Below are 15,757 nucleotides of genomic sequence, written 5' to 3' on the forward strand. Positions count from 1 at the left end.
ATAATTTTAATAATAAAGTTTTTTAATTAGTTTTGATAATGTCGCGTCAAATACCGCTTCCATTCCCGATTTAAAAAATATTTGTAAACCCTCTTTTAGAAGGCAATTTTTTTCACATTAGATGCGCTTGTCATGTTTTAAATTTATGTGTACAAGATGGTTTACGAACTCTTGAGCCTTTTCTTACCCCAATAAAGAGAGCAATTAAATTTTTATGAAGCTGTCCCAAGTTATGAAAGAATGAGACAGATTTTATAAAGCATATGGAGAAAAATTAAAAAGATTTCCAAAAGATATTCCGACTCATTGGAATTCTACCTACGAGTTACTTCATCAATCTTTTGCTTATAAAGATTTATTATGTGTATTTATTTTGAATAATATTTTCGAAATTACTTTATTCCCGCAAGATTGGATTGTTTGTAAAAAAACAATAGATTTTTGAAAGTTTTTAATGATACAACTTATACTTTATCTGGTGTTTATTATCCTACTACGCATTTATTTTTAATAGAGTGTATTAACATTGCTGGTGTTTTTTGTGAATATGAAAAAGATACTCAATTCGCTCGGACTATTATAGCAATGAAAGCAAAATGGCTACATTATTATGCCTGCGTTCCTCTTGTTTATTTGATTGCTATTGTTTTCGATCCACGTACTAAATTAGATGGTTTATATAATTATCTGAAGGGTTATTATTATGATTGTTTATATTTGAATGAAACATTAGATATTAAAACTATACAAAGAGAGATTAAAGACGCTATAGTAGCATTATATAATGAATTTTGTAGTAGATATGGTTTATGTGATAGTGTATCTTCCCAACCTAGTGCCTCAACCCAATTCCCAGTTATCGCTCTCATCGTAAAATAGATATAATCAACTCATTATCAAACAGTTGCGATTGAACAAACATTTAGCGCCGAAGGACTAATTTTGGATGACCGTCGTTCAAGATTGAATTTGAATGCTGTGGAGGTTCAAGCTTATGTTGATGATTAGATAAAGGCTAAATTTCGACAACAAAAGTTGGATCGAGACGACGAATTCTTCAATAATGATGTGGAGATACCACAGCCACGGGCATCACAATGGGTAGCGATGATTGACAATGAGGTAAGTTGGGGTTATCAAAGGTAAAAGAATTATATGAGTTTTAATCCTTCTATCCCCGAGAATAAATGCAAGCGCTTAATGATAATTCATCAAGTTCAAGCCCCTTCTCTCTCCCTTTTTTCCCCAAATTTGATTACAATGTGCAATTTGATTATAATTTACAATTGATAATTTATTTTTTTATTTCGTAATTTATTATTTAAAATTAAATTTAAAATTCTAAACTGGAATCGGCCCTTGAACCGGCTCGGAACCGGAACCGAGACCGCTCCTTCAAGGGCCAATTCCGGTTCTTGGCCAAGGTTCAGGTTCAAGCATGGCCACGAACCGGAACCGCCCATTCATGAACCGGAACCGGCGGTTTACGGCCCGTGGCCGTGTCTAGGTAATAATGTTTTGATTTTTTTTCTATTTTAATTCTAATTTTAATTTTTTTCGACAAGGTACCACATCAGCGCAATGTGAGTGTTTAGCTTGGGATTTTAAGGAAGACCTAATACCCAATAAAATCTCCAACTTTAGCATTTATGATAATTATATCCAAAAAAAATTTTTTTGGTCTCATTAAAAATCTTCAATTTTTACTTTTGTCCCAATTTTATCAGTCTAATACCCAATAAAACTATCAATTTTAACATATGTCCTAATTATATCCGAAAATTTTTATGTCTCATAAAAAACCTCTCAACTTTTACTTATATCCCTATTCCACCACCACGACCTTTCGTCCATAGTCATCGTTAATTATCTTACATGGCTTGAATTTTCACGCCAAACTTACTAGTGAATCTTCGAAATTTAAAAATAATAGGTTTCGGGGACAACAGGATTTTAGATCGTTCGTTATAATACGCAACGCGCCATATTGCATGACTTTATATCTCCTAACAATAAGTAGGGGAAGCAAACAATAGAAGAGAAGTTCAAGGGTTTTTCAATGTCGACTTTGCTGAGATATAATTCATTAACGACGTGGAAATGCTATGTAAGAAAAACTAATGATAATTATGGATGGAAGGTCGACGATAGTAGAATTGGGACAAAAGTAAAAGTTGAAGATTTTTTATGAGACAAAATATAATTTAGGATATAATTGATACATATGCTAAAGTTGAGGGTTTTTTTTTTTTTTTGCTAGGTCGATAGAATTAGGACAAAAGTAAAAGTTTTGTGGAAGAATTGGAACAAAAGTAAAAATTGGAGATTTTTTATGAGACAAAATTTTTTTTGGACATAATTGTCATAAATGCTAAAGTTAGATTATTTTTTTGGGTGTCGGGCCTTTTAAGAAAGCATACCTGAATGTTACATCAACATCGCCTTTAGGTGGTCGATAAACCCAAAAATAAATAAAATAAAAATAAGACCGATTGAGGGAAAAGAAATAATTATATAAAAATAAAAAATATATAAATAACATATATAAGAAAAAGTAAATAAAAAAAGGGAATTGTTGTCTCGTTGTAAATCTGCTATTAGAGACTTGCAACATCTGTTTGCGCCACCGATGAACCGTCGTTGCCGGCGGACTGTCCCTCCTTGTGACCGAGCCAAGCCTTTCTCGTGGCTGACTCATCACCAAACCATGGCCTCCGTCTCTAGAATTGGCCTGTTTGTGCGGGCGTGCGCAAGTGTGTTTTGTGTGCGCGCGCGCGCATGGTGCCCAAGTATAACAAGGTCGCGAGCTCGAGCTCGAGCTCTCGATATCGCATTTGAGCCCCAGCTCACAGTGAGGCCGCCGGCTTGAACCGAAAACGAAAATCCCAACCACACCTCTAGGCGATTCTTTTCTGCAAAACCCATCTCTGTGCGCTTGATTTTGTAAAATTACTTAGTTTTATACATCCTTAACCTTATGATACGCAGCATAAACTTTTTTAAGGCCCTGGCAAAGGAATTTTCTCGAGTATCCTCTTGGATAGAGCGTGCAGTTTCATTTTCGGATTTTAAGAAGCTTTACGCTTAATGACATTATACATTAGGTAATATAAGATATATGTTATATGTATATAATGTCCGACCATACAACGAGATGTTATAAGGCCAAGTGTAAGTAGACGTCTATTTATCGGGCCCATTTGAACCTATTTTTAATATTAAAGGCACTATCTGGTGTGTGTTTTTTTTGTACAGTTCAGTTCATAAGGGTAATCGCTCTTTGGATCCATCTTTCGATCGGGGTCTATATATCTCGACATGTGATTTTGGATGAACTGTCCTCTTGCAAATCGGCCGGGCTCTACTTCATTTGGACTCCTTGCCGGTCCTGCCACTCCAAATATCACAAGTTCTGTCATTACATTGCCTGTGCCTATTGCTCAGCATTGCGGCAAAACAAGGTTGGTCTACTCATTCGTGCTCATATTCCTTCGTACTCCTTTTTTTTTACCCTCGAAAAACTTGATACTTTTGCGTATTAGTTTCTAAAAAATCGTTTTTCAAGAAGAATAAGTGAATTTCCCACCGTTTGGCCCAAATTCGAAGATATGTTAGGAATCGTTCCCAGCCGTTTTGACTAGCAATGAAATTGTTTCTGCCGTGAACCACGCTCACACTCGGGGACCATTGAAACTTGCTCGGCCAGCCCATCTATTGCTCATATTCCTACATTACAAACGGGCCCTTTAGGAGTAAAATCTCGAATGCACCAAGCTCGACGCGGAGGGATGCGGCTTCCAAATCGCCCGAAAAGACGGAGCAGTCGAGATGCGCAAAAATTGGCCCGAAACACCTGTCTGAGCGCTAAGAATGAAGGGCCCAACATGGAAAAACCACCATCTTTAACAGATTGACCAAATCACTGCATGTAATAGATTATGGAGTAACGCATCCCTCTGGACGTCATTGCATAAGGTTGGTGCAAAGAACCTATCTCAGCCCTTGCAAACGACACAAGTAAAAGAGACATTCTTTTCTGATTCAAAGACACCTTATGCAGCAGCTGATTCTTGTACATAACATCCCAAAATCAACTGCATACAATTTGAGAACATCCAAGATAATGAACTCATCGAACGAAACTCGTCCCGGGACCACAGCACCCTCGTTACACATTTTCCATGTTTTGCAGATCCGGAACATTGCCATAAGGTGGGGGAGAAAAATGGGGATAATACCTGTTTGCTCTCGAGTGTAGCTGAGATTGATCTGAAACGCTTGAAGTAACTGAACATTGCCTCAAGTCTTGAACAATCAGGAACTTTTCTCATACTATACAGATATCGGCATCGTGTGTTACATGACATAGTATACATACATCCGAAAACACCGAGGGAAGGTGGAAAAATCAAAGAATGATGACTGTTTTCATGCTAACAAGCACAACCAACACACCGGGTAATGCTACTGCTACTGCTACGTACTTGGCCTCCGACTGCCGAGACAACCCTTGCATCTCTTGGCAGTCTGCCGATGTCTGCACTTTGAGGAACTGGCGGCGTGTGCAAGAACATCTGTTCTCAGATGCTCTTTCCTCAGAACGTATCGAAAATTTTTTCCTACTTGAGGAATTTTTTTCCTTTTCCAATCCTATCTCGAGCATAGCGCATTGAGCAGCACATGAGCTAACATGAGATCCACGAAATACTGGTGCCCGATTTCCCCATCCCTCCACTTCATCTTCGCGGGGCGCGGCCGTAGTGGACCCCGTCGTTGCACCGGTTATCGAAGTGCCACGGGTAGGTGAGGTCAAAGTTATCGATCACGCCGGATACCAACCCGGCTTGTCTGAACTTATCAATCACCACCCCATTGTACGCCTCCATCTTGTTAGGATTGAATGCAAGCGCTCGGGCATAGCCACCTGTAGCTACCGTGGTACGATAGAAAATCCTCGGCACGACCAAGCCCCTCTGCCTCACCCCTCCATCACCTCTGCCCAGAAAGAGGCGGCATATTGTGCTCCAACCGAGAATGCCCTTACGTTTCTCCATTTGACACCATCATGCAAACCGGAGTTCATGATTATGGTGTCCGGTACGGTCTCTTCCGAAAAGTACTTCTTCAATAAGCTGCGGAACCCTTCATCCTGCAGTGAGTTGAGACCCTCATAATTTTGGGTCCCATTCCAATGGCCATTAAAGATGCTCGTGATCCGTACAGATTGAGAAGCGTCTTTAGGGTTCGAAAAGTTCATGTCGAATCTTCGAGGGACTAATGGAATTTCAGGCAAATCCAAGATGAAATTGAGCATGTTCCTAATCGTGTCGACGTGATTCGAATCACCCCAGAAGAACATCCACCGGCCCTTCAAGCAATTCCAGGCAGCATCAGGCGAAAATATCTTGAATGAACAGTGTGCGGAATATACCCAACCATTACTCTCTAAAAGGCTTAACAAGCCATCGCACCACGGGCTCTGGCACCTGTAATCCGGCGCAAGGCACCGGTAACGACCATCATTGCTGATTTGGCAATCATCGTTCTTGCCATGCTGGGTCCAGCGGCCAAACCAAACATCCTTACCAAAATCAGATTTGCCACAAAGATGCAGCTCTGGCAGTTTCACCTCGCTCTTATAGAACCTTATTGAGACCTTTCTTAGCTCCCGATCAAACACGAACCGGCCCGGCGAGAACTTGAGCCCTTCAAAGTGCCTATACAGCAGGATGATCGTCAGATTGTAATCCCCCACGAAATCTGGATGAACCTGAAGTGAGACCGAATAAGATCCATTATCGAAATCCTTCACCAGGGGCCTCGACTTCCAAGACTCACCGGAAAGATCGGTTTCAAAATAATCGCCGCCCAGACACCGCAAATTTCCCGCCCCATCCAACGCAGTGAAATCAAATTCATGAACAGCCCCAGCCGACAATTCAATCGAACCCTTACCATCTATCCCAGGAATAGAAATGTCCTCCGTCCTGGAGTCCCTGCAAGGCTCTCCCCCAGGAGCCAGCCACCTCGAGAGGAGACTGGAGGTGAAGTTGGGCTCTAATTGGGACGAAACCCAATCTGGAACAACTACATCCACTACATTTTTCTCTTCCTTCCGGTGAGGCTCTTCCACAAAGCCACCTGAATCTGCGCTACCATTTAAATTGACCGGGACTTGGGGAACATCGTCTGACAAATCAACAGGAAGTCGCGAAGCGTTTGATGTCAACCCTTGACGGGTCACGGTCTGATTTTGATGGGGGTCAAACGATAGATCAGAATTAGAAGCTTGGACCTTTATGGACTCGTAATCTTGCTTAAACCTCCATGCGTCAAGAAGGCTGTTAATCGTGCACCCATCTATGCTCCAAACCACCAACATGCCCACAAAGACTAAGGCGCTCAACACCCCGAACCGCCAGTGCACCACCGGGCTCGGCCGGTGAACCCATTTATGAAACGGCGGGGGCGAGCTCGCTCCCTTTTCCGGCATCTGGAAAAAAGAAAACCCTCCGCCACCACCAGAGGCAGAGCAGCAACGAAGAAAGCTACAAACCCAAGAGAGAAAACAAAGATTAAAAAAAAAAAAGGGTCACGATTCACAATAAAGGGAAAGGTAAAGTCTGTTTATTTTAGCCCAAGACGTGCAACAGAGTTCCCCAAGAACGCTGAAGAGTCAAGAACAGCCACATTCCAAGAATGCCTTTCTTTAATAACCCTCAACAAGCCTCGATTCGTGCACAGAAGAACATATTTTTTTCTTCACCCCGGTGATCTCGAGATGATCTTATTAAAGAAACGCAAAGAAATGGGAGATGGGTGCTCAGTCATTCCACTTACTGTGTCTCGGTTTCCTTCAATGGCGCAGGAGGGGGGTTTTGTTCCTTGCCGGAGACCTGCCGAAGAAAACCCAGAAGAGAGAGAGAGAGAGAGAGAGAGAGGATGTAATGCAGGTTTTCCGCTCAGGTGAAAGATGCAGCCTCTCGTTCCTCTCTCTCTTCGTTGTCAGTGGCAATCCGATATTAGAGGGGAGAAAGACAGAGAGAGAGAGAGAGAGAGAGAGTAAAGAAGGAAATCTAGCAAGAACAGGAGAGAGAAACTAAAACTTCTCCTCTCTCTCTAAGCTATCTTTCTCTGTCTCGGTCTTAAGAGATTCCCGTTGTGTGAAACAGCCAACGACAAGATGCCGCTGGAAATTTCGTTCTCTTTTATTATATTAACTCTAGAGTTTTAAGGCATAATTGTTTGCTTAGGAATCTAATAAAGCAAAAAAAAAAATACAAAAACAGTGATTATGATTCCACACGTTAATACATAGTACGACTTTAGGTGAAACAGTTAGGAGTCACGTTACATGGAAAAGGGACTTCATTCTCTTCGTCCTATGATAACGACGTCATTTAACGGTAGGGCTCCATAATTATTATGGAAAAAGGACAGAAATATTGAAATAAATGAATTTTTGCATTTTCGCAGGAAAAAAAAAATCACATCCGCAAAATCTCCCCGGAAGGCCAACAATTACATAAAATCAGGTAAAAGCAAACCGGATTAACAACCCTAATTTGGATTTGATTATTTTAGAAACCGAGGAATTCGTTCCGATGAAGTCGTGATTCGATTGTTACCCAAGATTTGAGTGAAGTGATGTAAGTCATATACTCGACACTGTACAAGTTAAAGTTGTGAAATTCTCGAGCGGGCGGCGAGAAGCCGGCGTGTCGAAGTGTTGTAGGAGGTGAAGGGAAAGAACACCAACGGCGAAAAACACTCTGTTAAGTCGACACCGACATTGAAATCGGAGAGCGTTTTATCAAGTAATGATGAAAATCATAATGATCGGTCCGCGGTATCGGCATATATCGAGTAATGTGGTGGATTATATTTCAAATTTTATATCGTTTAATGTCATAGCAAGACGACAAAAACCAACTCACCACTTGGACGAAAGTGCCCTCAGGATCCTTCGTAAGGGAGAGCGGCGGCACAATGCAAAAACCGACACGCACATGAACTGTAAGAGAGCTGGATCGGTGGCGGGGGTGTTTGTGGGGCCCGCCGGGGCGGTGGCCGAAAATGATGCCACCTGTTCTTTCTGTTAATGTTTGTTTTTTTTTTTTTGTTTTATGTCACTTCGATTAATTTTCTTGTCCGGAAAAAAAAAAGGAAGATAAATGAACGAAATCCAAAAGTGACTAGAGAAAAAATCGAAAGGAAAATGTCACAAATTATCTGTGGTCTGAAATTTGCTTCAATGTGCTATGCTATCTCTGAATTTTTAACTTATTTAATTTAGCCCTTGAATTCTGATCCAATATTTAATATTACCACTAAACTTTTAATTTATTCAATGTGGTGTATAACTTGATATAATGTTTAATGTAGTTCTTGAACTTTTAAATATTTTTATATAATTTAGAGACTATATTGAACATTATCAATAGATTTGTGATCACATTGAACAAATTAAAAATATAAGGACGACATTTCATATTGGACTAAAGTCATGGATGACATTACACAAATTAAAAGTGCATAGACGACATTGCACATTGGATCAAAATTCAAAAATTATTTATGTTATTATCCCACAAATGAAAGTGCCGAATGTTTACGAGGAATGGCCATTTGACTCAAGTGGATATAAATGATTTATCTTTTGTTTGACAACCCATCTTGAACGGGATATACCTGTTTTAGGCCGAATTAAAGCTTGAGTAATCCACCTCGATTGAGGGTGGGATAGAATTAGGGGTGATTGATTTTAAGGTGGGCGATTCCCACCATAGAATCGGAAACCGTCAAATAAGGGATGGTTCCACAAAATGGGAACTGAAACTGTCAACTAGTTCTATGGACCCAACAAGAAATCGGACCTATTTTCGGGCATTGATTAAGAAACTTTTCAAGCTTTCTTCTTCCATCGAAGGACCGTATGAACACAATTTGATTATAAATACTCAGAACAATAAAGTAGGTTGCCAAAAGCAATAACATAGAAGAAAGGAGCGAAAAGAGCAACAAGAGATGCGGAACTCAACACAAGAACGGGGGATATGGTATGAAGATGACAAGAAACATATCATTTATCATATGGTTCTTCGAATTTACACCCACATAGTAATCGTTTGAGAGATGAGGTGAGGGATGCGAGGGAATCGAAGAGGGAAGCAAGGCTGTGACTGCAAGGGAGGCTCGTAGACAAGGTCATGACAGTAATGCCATGATAGAGGGCCGAAGGTGAAAGCTTAGCTGAGAGGCGGCCGAGAGCAAGATGAGGCGAGAGAGTTGAGCGAGAGGATCTTGCATGGACGTGACCGAGAGTGAGATGAGGTGAGAATTAGAAAAGATATTAGGATTTCGTGTTCCGATCGGATGGGCGACTCCACATATGGAATTGGAAACTGGATTGATACTCACCTCTTTTAATAAATTAAAATCAAAAACTAGAATGACACTCACCTATTTTACTAAATTAGAATCGGAAACTGGATCGATTTTTTTATTCTTTTGCAAACCTCCGGAACTATCCCACCTAGATGAACCAACAAAGCACCAACAAGAAAAAAAATAAAAAAAGCAGTAAAGAAAAAAGAACGGCTCGCAGACAAACTTCGCTGTTCGTGCTCGCGTGGAACCGATCTCGCGTTGGCCGCAGCTCTCCGTCGATAACTCGGCAATTGCTAACGACAAAATCCGTAGTTTAACGGTGAAACACGCCCTCACCGTCAAATAGCCAAAGTATATAAGGCTACTCATAAAAAACATGAGTAACTTCTAAAATTTTACCTGCAGTTTTAACTCACCGCCTGACAATCAAAATATTTTTAACAGTTTACAGAAGCTCGTACTAATTTAATAATATACCAACCCGTTCCCATCACATTTATTACATTTATTGTTGGGGGGAGGCTATGTTGGTATCAAGTGTCGACCTCAACTCTTTAATATTTAGCGGCCTAAAAAAGGGACATTTCACTTATAACCATTAGTACCATCTATGTTGCTTGTAGACGTGTATATTAAATAAAAGCCAGCGCCATTAGTGCGAAAAGGTCATACTTAAAAATCTCTTTATTGAACGGTTGGAAGACCAATGTTGCTATAAAAACAAAGCAGAACTACATATGAATACTCCATAATCTTCGAGGACCGAAAGAGTGGTTCTCTCTCAGGCTCCTCTGTTTGTTTCGCGAAAAATGAATAATTCGGAAAATATTTTCTCAAAAATGATCGGTTGTATCGTTTACAAAAATGAATGAACAAAAAATATTTTCAACATCCACGAAAATATTTTAGATATGAATTGCTGCCATAATAAAAATATTTTTCATTGACTAATTATTTTAAGGGATACATACTAATGTTTTTAAATTATTTATTTTTTTCGCAAGAAAAACAGAACCTTAGAAGCTTGTACAAGGAGGAGCCACCACGTCAATTAGCGATGCTTATTCAACAATTTTTGACATTGTCGATTTGGGACACTAAAATGAGAGCTACGAAGGTTTCAATACAAATAATCACGTCTTTTGCCTAAAATATACTTTAATCCTAATTTTTTGTTAACTGAAAACATATTTAAGCATAGAAATTCTTGTTACGTGAAACTCGGTGGCTCGGATATGTTCAAGATACATTATACAACCTAGATTATCCTTATTGTAACTAATAACTAAATAACTATGTCTTATCCTAACTACACGATCCCAAGAAGTCTGTCCCCATCGTACCAAATTTTTCATTCGATGATGTTTGTTGTTCCAATTTTTGTACTACGTACAAAACCACCAATTAACCTAGGTCTCCACTGCTTTATTTGAACATTTCTATTCGGCATCTCACCTCGTTCTTTCAAATTATATAATCTTTTCATGACTTTTTGGCTATAATTTACCCGTATTAGGTTAAATTTGATCGAAACTCACTACAAACATCATGTATCAATATCATGCTAGAAAATCTAACTCAAAACTTGAAAACTTTAGGTGAACAATAGATTTGTGATAATGCATATATGAATATAACTATACACTTATTAAAGTATTGGGAGAATTACAAAATAGTATTAAACCTATTGCAATTGTGTCAATTCAGTCATATATGTTTCTTTTGTCAATTGAGCCCTAAACTTTTTGTATTTGTGCCAATTCGGTCCATTTGATCAAATTTGATCGGAAATCAATGACGTAGACGCCAACCATTGTATAAAGCATGATCGGCATCAATGTGGACAATTTTTTTTTTATAGTATTTTACAATTTTCAACTCTTTTTATTTTTTTTTCATTTTATTTCTTTCTTTTTTTACTTCCACTAGCCGGTTGCGAAAGGCCGGCAAGATCGATCTCTCTAGCCACTCACAAGGATCGAGCTCACCATCGCCGCACGAGGTGAAGCCTCGATAGGGGCGGGCGAAGTTGGGCCTTGCCCGGTGACAGCGAGGTTGACCTCACCTCCGGCCGACCGTTGAGGTCCGATGACCAGCTAGAGGAAGAAGGAATGGAAAAAAAAAAAAAAAAAAAAAAAAGAGAAAGAAAGAAAAGAAAAAATTAAATTAAAAAATATAAATTTTTTTTTCCACGTCCAGCATTTTCCATTAAAAATTGGGATGGACTAAATTGACATAAAAGAAAAAGATTTAAGTCTCAATTGACAAAAATAAAAAAGTATATAACTGAATTGACATGATTGTTATAGGTTTAGAAATTTTTTTTTTTTTTTTTGGTAATTTTCCCGATTGTTATCATTTGTAGGTGATAACCAAATGAAATGGGAAGATTTTGTGCACTCTAGCTTGAGACACATAAAGATAGGCAGCAGCTTAAATGCAAAACAGCTATTTATTGAAGTAGACAAGCACTATTGTCATTAGGGTTTGGCTGAGGCTGAGCTTTAAATGCACTTAAATCCATTAGGCTTCATCCTTCATCTTAGCAAAGATGTTTTGGCACAAAAGTTAAGTCTCAGATAGATAACCCAGACATCACACCTTAACCCTAAAGACAGGAGCATCTAAAAAGGCTGAAAAAATGGAAACCAACCCCACCTACCAAAAAGAAAAAAATCAAGAAACCCCACGTCCACCCTTCTACTTTCCCTCTCTTTCAAACTACTTTTTCCCTCGATATCTTCGTCCAGATGGAGATTGGTTTATGTTATGCCTCACCGAATGTCAGCATAAGCAGCTCTTCATCATGAGGGCTTAGTGGAAGACTTTGCTTGCTTTGACTCTTGATAGATTCTCTCCACTCAAAACTGCTTGGAGTGAAAGATGGGTTGATAGTTAAGAGTCCAAGACCAAACCCACTGAAGCCCCAATTCGCGACGTTCAAATGGCATTTTTCTACTAGATGAACCGTTCCTTTTCCACTCAGAGAGAGAGAGAGAGATATTGAAGATTGGTTGATCTTATTCCCAATTGGTGAAGTGACTTAGCCTTCAAGGACGTGCCCGCCGTATAGCTAGCGCGAACTATCTTACTTTAAACCATGTCAAAGAGGTTGATTTCGTTTAACGCGTAGAGATTATCTGTTATCCTTGATCGACAACAGTATCCGGAAGAAGAAAAAATCTTGTGATAGCAAAAAAGTGTATGATTGCTCAAGGACTCTGGGGATTTTCTAGTTGAAAAGATGGAATGAACGATGGAAAGGATCGTAAAGTTACTTCTCAACTCGTGATTAATAGTATGTGCACTATTTTCGATATTCATTTCATAAATGTCTACTCGTGTAAATCGACATATCATTTGAATTTCAAATTCACCTGTTACATAAGAATTACCGTGCACATAAAAGATTTGCCAATCTACATAGAAATGTTATATGTCAAGCATAATAGAGAGAAAAAGGGATAATGACACAAATTGGTTCCTTGGATTTTTAATTTGTTCAATATGGTTCATGAACTTTTGGTACAGGTTCAATTTAGTCTCCGAACTATAAGAAAATATTCAACGATATCTTTCCATTAAGATAAATTCATTGGCAACATTGGACATTTTTTTACATAATTCGGTATCTAAATTGAACATGTACAAAAAATCCGAGGACCAAATTGAACAATTTAAAAGCTTAGGGACAACATTGCACGTTGGGCTAAAGTTCATGGACCACATCGAACAAATTAAAAGTTCAAAAATGACATTGTACATTAGGCCACTTGGGGACTATTTGTGAAAAATAATAGAACAACGTTATCAAAGCACTAACCTTTGTCCCAAAAAAGGCAAAAAGTACTAACCCACAAGTGGGCGGGTTTGGCCCAAATACAAATGGGCAGTCGGGTTTCAACATAGCCGAGGCCTCCGCCAGGGCGGGCTTGGATCCATTCAGGCCCGTCCACCAACTTACATCAATTCTCAAAAGCAAAATCTATAAGCCTCTACAGTAAGAACTTTATCCATAAAAAAAAAAAATTAAAGTGCCGAAGTTTATTTTTAGATATTCATAGGCTCATTTGTCTTTTTATTATTTATTATATTTTCCTATGCAATAGAACGATCATCGAAAATATTCTCATTATTTCAATCGTTTTTTACCGCTTAGAAAAATGAGTAATCAAGTAATATTTTTATCATTAACCAAAACTGTTATTGTCAGTGGAAAAAATTCGATTAATACAATTTCCTAAGCGGTATGAACAATGAGAAGTCATTTCGCGAAGAAAAGGAAACAAATCAAGCTTTGAAAGAAAGGATTTTTCTGCTGTGCTTGATCGAAGAGAGTGGGGTGTTCTAAAAGAGCTCAGCTGAGGAAGAAAAAAGTCTTCACATTCTTCTCCTATCCTAAATAATTATTTTAGCTAGGGATGATCGATCCATTCCGACCATCACCAAAGAAACAAAAAAAAAAAAAAAATCAAACTCGATCATGTTTCATCGATTAGCTAAGTTCGTGACACAACTATGATTTTGTTTTTCTTCGTTAAGAGTACGAGATATCGAGCTCAATTTTAGCTTGGTCAAGACTTCTTAGAATGGGGTCGAGTCGAGAATATATTGGATCACAATGCCATTTCTTAACCGTTTATGACGCATAATTGCCACTTATGTGAGGTATCAAGCCGAAAGTAACGCGGAACATCGGGCCCATTGCATAAATCAGATAATCGGGGAAAAGTACAAAAAAAAAATCTTAAACATATTACATTGACACCAACATAGTCATAAATCTTTCAATTGGACCAATTTGGTCCTAAATCTTTTACATTGGTACCAAATCATTGTCGTGGATGCATGTAGCATGGCTAGCGCTGCTGTGGACATTCTTTAACAATATTTTTTTTAATTATTTTTATTTGTTTCCACTTTGACTTTGGCCAACGAGGGTTGCGGCCCTTGCAAAATCCGAGTGAGGACCTTCTCGCCTAACATGGCAACAGTGAGGCAAACCTCACCTAGATTCGATGAGGGCCATGATCCTCGCTAGGTGCGACAAGGGCTAGTTGGCCCTCACCCGATGGTCGGCGAGGATTGCCGAAAACCCTCATTGGCCAAAGCCAAAGTGAAAAAAAATATATTATTAAAAAATATCTACGTCAAGATCGGCCACGCCACGTAAAACGGCTGGCATCCATGTCGGTAATTTTCAGCTAAAATTGGTTGGATGGACTAAATTCGTACAAATGCAAAATATTTTGGACTAAATTGGTCCGATTTAAAGGTTTATGACTGAATTGATATCAATGCCATATGTTTAAGGTTTTTTTGATACAATTTCCAAGACAATTATGCTGGAGGCGTAATGTATTTAAAACACGATCCCATATTAGAATCCATATACCAATTCACTATGCATAGGACCATATATGAAATTCTCTAGGGAGACATTATTCTCGCCCTAATTTTGTCTTTATTCAGAAGGGAAGGTGCCTAATTAACATCGGCCCGACCTTCTTTCGATTCCAATACAGCGCACGAAATTTCTGTTCGCTGCACCCGTCGCAAGACTCCAACCCCCTTGTTAATTAAAATTTGTTTGGATCTAATCCCCTAGCTGTACGGCTAAAACGACACGTAAGTGCATCATAATTGGGGACATCTTCTTTTTAAACGGGTAGTCACGTTATGACCAGGAAGCCCAACTTTAGATGAAATCGGTTTGGCTATGGAAATGCTCGAATAATCTCATGTATCACATGAATATTCGATACAACACGAGCTAAAATTGGTCGATTGCATTCTTAGTGACTTACCGTATTTTCTCTGCGTGTCGAGAGGAAGAACTTAAGTTTGCGGGGGATAAAAAATAGGATTTAGAGAAGAATAGAATCGTTAAAAATTCATAAACGAGAATCACGATTCCAATGTCTATATGCGTCGAAGGCCCAATGCTACAAACCGCCGGCATTAATGTCGGTCGTCATTGCTCTTTTTATAGCGTGACGGAAGTCCGATGCGTCAAAAAGACAAAAACTAAAGAGAAAGCGTAGAGTTTAAGCTTATTTATCTCCAAAAATCCAATTTATACCACATATTAATCCGCCCTCAATAACCTTGATTTGAGTTAAAGGTGTAAAGCTACCGAGCGATTGACCACTCTTATTCTGCTCGCAACACATTCGAATGTCCTAGCACTTTTTATGATTAACTTCATAGTTTAATTGAATTATCATTATTTGGTAGAGTGATCAAAGTCAAAAGATAAGTTAGCTAAATCAAGCACAATCGACTGTGTTAAATCTTAAAACACATAAACATTGTACAATTAAATGTTTGGTGGTCTTAGACTTCTTTTACACAAAAAACAAACTCA

General features: G+C 38.9%; 1 protein-coding gene and 1 pseudogene across 1 annotated transcript in view; both read right to left on the bottom strand.

The window, feature by feature from the left end:
- The window catches only part of LOC115728660 (disease resistance protein L6-like), a 344,958-nt gene that overhangs the window by 88,452 nt on the left and 240,749 nt on the right, over positions 1-15,757 (bottom strand). The gene's annotated exons all lie outside the window — the stretch shown is intronic.
- Positions 4,286-7,005, bottom strand: LOC115753650 (annotated as a pseudogene).

This window comes from Rhodamnia argentea, chromosome 1 (assembly GCF_020921035.1).
Source record: "Rhodamnia argentea isolate NSW1041297 chromosome 1, ASM2092103v1, whole genome shotgun sequence".
In the NCBI taxonomy this organism is placed as follows: Eukaryota; Viridiplantae; Streptophyta; class Magnoliopsida; order Myrtales; family Myrtaceae; genus Rhodamnia; species Rhodamnia argentea.